We start from the raw sequence: 3833 nt of genomic DNA on the forward strand, positions 1-3833 counted from the left end.
AAAAAAAAAAAAAAAAATCGTATTGAAATATCCAGATTCCACTTAAACATCCAGCTAGCATTTAAAAACCTGAACTCATCCTCTATTCCCACCCCCAAACCTGACCTACTCTTGTATTTTTGTCTGAGTTAATAGCATCAGTATCCACGCAGTCACCCAATCCTGAAATCCAGGATCATCCTGGACTTGTCCCTCTTTGTCATCCCACAGTCCAATCAGTATTTATCACACCTGCTCATCACCTCCATCCTTAGTAACTCTTGCACTTGCCCAAGGCTTCGTCTTTCTTGGGGAACCTCAGTCTTCTCGCTTATAAAATGAGAAGATTGAACTAGATGATTCCTACAATGTATTCATTTCTGTCTTTATAGCCACCAAACATGTCAGAATAGTTGCCTGGAATTTGGGGTTTTATCTCATTGGGTTTTTGGTGGTGTTATTTTGCCTGGCTATTGTAATGCCAAGGATATTGTGACCAGGTTGACAGGGAAAACTGGACTTCATAGAAATAAATACAAAATGAAATTAACAGTGGCCAAAACTGAGCACAATTTAATTATAAAATTAAAACTGACTGAACAATAACTGCTGATTGGTAACATTGAAAACTGGAAAAATTGAGAAAAACAGACACGGTAAAACTTGTCACTTATTTAAAACTGATGAAAAAATCAATCAAATTTTTTGGACGAGATTTAGATCTACAAAGTTTGAGCAGAAAAACCATTGGTCTTGGTTAATTAACCACAAAAGAAAACTCATAATGTCAGAAACTCTAATGACTATAATTTGTCATGAAGACGAAAAATAATGCTAAATTGTAACTTCAATGGGAAGCTTACATGTAAAAGAACTGGAAATGATTCCAGTGAAAATAATTCCAGTAAAGTAGAAAAATGAGAAACAGTTATATAAATGTTACATAACAGTTTGTATGTAATATAAAATTTAAAACATAAAATATTAAAATGAGTTTTTTATAAATTTACAAAATGAAATTTGCTCCAGGACGTGCTTTTATTGATGCAAATCATTGATGCAAATATAATTTTGATTTAAATGTTTGTGTTCATATATACAAAATCAGCACCTCACGGAGTCAAAGTGACATGAGTCAACATCTTGTATTCACATTTGGTTACTCCTGAGAATACTAAGTGTTCCACTTGCAAAACTTATATTGATGAGTATTCATGTCACAAGCAGAGATATACCTCTAAGGTCTGTTCTTAGGGATATGTACTCCCTAGTGGATATGATTCTCATTAATGGGCTGAGATACGATTCTCATTAATGATGTTTTTTCCCTCTGATGCTGTCAGCTCCATGAAATCTACTCATATCCTCATTGAGATTTAGTGCATTGGATTAAAGTTCAAAAGAATTTCTGACAGAATTAGCTCAGATGAACTAAGTTCAACAGAGGAGAGGATGACAGAGATTGCTGGCTGGTCCTCAATATCCAGTTGTTGTTGTTTTGCTATTATTGTTTCATAATACTAGAACCTTCACATTCCAGGCAATAGAATATCTTTATCTAACTCTAACATGGCCACCCAGAAGACCAGAAGAAAGACAACATTTTTCAGCCTCCCTTTCAGCTAGCTGTGGCCCTGTGACTGCACTGGGTAACGGCTGTAAGAGAAAGTATCATGTAGCAAGGTGTGGCAACCATCCTTACCAAACAGATAAGACAAAAGTTTGTCTTCTTTTCTTTCCATCTCCCTTCTTTTTGATTGAAATGCAGATGCATTGGCTTATCTAAGTAGCCATTTTAGATCATAATTCAACCCTCAGATCATGGGAGGAAAGCAGCAAGATAGAAAGAGTTGGGTCCCTGAGGACTTTGTGGACAGAGCTACCACATAAGTTGCACGTTAAGCAAGATAAATAAGCTGCTCTTTCATTTAAGTCACTTTATTTTGGGTGTGTGTCTTCCACCAAATCTAATTCTAACTGAATCTAACTGAGGACTAGAAGTCAAAAGAAGAATATACAGTAAAGACATTTGCAAATTTCACCCAGACTGAAACTGTCTTTGCAAAGATTATGACAGTGGAAGAAATCTAGCATGGTTGACTCCATCTTGCTTCCAGCCTTAAAGGCTGGCTGTCTTCGCGCACTCCTGGGTGTAGGCCAAGCTAACCATGGGAGGAATTCATAGTTTAGCTTTGAAGCAAAGATGGTAACAGTCCCTCAAAGTCCTCAGCCTTCCAAAGTGCTGAGATTACAGCCGTGAGCCACCGCGCCCCACCACATCATAATTATTTTTGACTCTGCCACTATCTATATGACTCTAGCAACTCACTCGACTTCTCTGAGCTTACATTTTTCTCATGTGTAATGAGAGACTGTCTCTAAATGATTTTATGGAGTGTGGGAGGGTTGAAAATTTCAAATTTCTACTCTTATAACTACTCCTATATACAAAACATAGTTGCATAAGCCTTTAAGCTCTTAGAAGAATGTCCTTAAGGATAAGGAAATTTGTCTAAAGCCTGTCTGCCAGGTTTCTGACTCACTTAAATGTCACGATAGTCTGGCCACATGATACGGTCTGGCTCCGTATTCCCACCCAGATCTCATCTCAGATTGTAATCGCCACGTGTGGAGGGAGGGGGGTGACTGGCAGAGCAGCATGGAGGGAAACCGCCCCCCGTGCTGATCGTGAATGAGTTCTCACGAGATCTGCTGGTTTTATGAGCGTTTGACAGTTCCTGCTTCACAGGTTCTCTTTCCTGCTGAGTTGTGAAGAAGGTGCCTGCTTCCTCTTGCACGTGATTGTTAAGTTTCCTGAGGCCTCCCCAGCCCTGCAGAACTGTGAGTCAATTACACCTCCTTCCTTTATAAATTACCCAGTCTCGAGTATTTCTTTATAGCAGTGTGAAAATGGGCTAATACCCCACATGTCATACCAAAGGGAGTGAGCCTGTTCAAACCTCACTTTGGTTTGCATGTCATTATCTCCTACAATAGGAACTGTTGCAAAAAAAACTTCTCTCCAAAACTCACTGTGGGTTGATGAGAGACAAGTGGGATGAATGTGTCAAAACAGAAATGCAGGATTTGAAATATTTGCAAGTTTCTGGGAGAAAAATCCTACTAGAGTTGGATGGGCGGTAAATGAAAGTCGAATACAGCCATGAGCTACAAGTCATCTCAGTGACTTGGTAAAAACAGGTTGGAGAGATTACTGTAGGTTTTATATATAGCCATACAGCAGTTTGGGCTACAGGTTCTATCACTGTGGAGAGTATTGGTGGCTGATGCAAGAAGTAAACAAGGAGAAAAACCTGGCTCAAAGGGACCGAGTCATTTCCAAGGGCACTGAGACTGAAAATGATGTTCTTTTTACTAAAAAGTAAAAAAAAATAGACATAAGGAGATGTCAACGTATTATTGCCAAAGAGGATGGAATGTCATGATTCCTAGGAAGAAAGAAAGTGGTATTCACAATGAAATCTTTGTTTATACTTGGGAAGGAGGCAACAACAATTTTCAGAGGATTCTAATGAAATTAAACACCAGTAGGCCGGGCGCCGTGGCTCAGGCCTGGAATCCCAGCACTTTGGGAGGCCGAGGTGGGCGGATCACAAGGTCAAGAGATGAAGCCCATCCTGGCCAACATGGTGAAACCCCGTCTCTACTAAAAATACAAAAATTAGCTGGGCGTGGTGGCACATGTCTGTAGTCCCAGCTACTCAGGAGACTGAGGCGGGAGAATCGCTTGAACCCAGCAGGCGGAGGTTGCAGTGAGCTGAGATTGTGCCACTGCACTCCAGCCTGAGTGACAGAGCGAGACTCCATCTCAAAAGAAAAAAAAAAGAAAAGAA

This window comes from Colobus angolensis, unplaced genomic scaffold (genome assembly GCF_000951035.1).
Source record: "Colobus angolensis palliatus isolate OR3802 unplaced genomic scaffold, Cang.pa_1.0 Scaffold72, whole genome shotgun sequence".
In the NCBI taxonomy this organism is placed as follows: Eukaryota; Metazoa; Chordata; class Mammalia; order Primates; family Cercopithecidae; genus Colobus; species Colobus angolensis.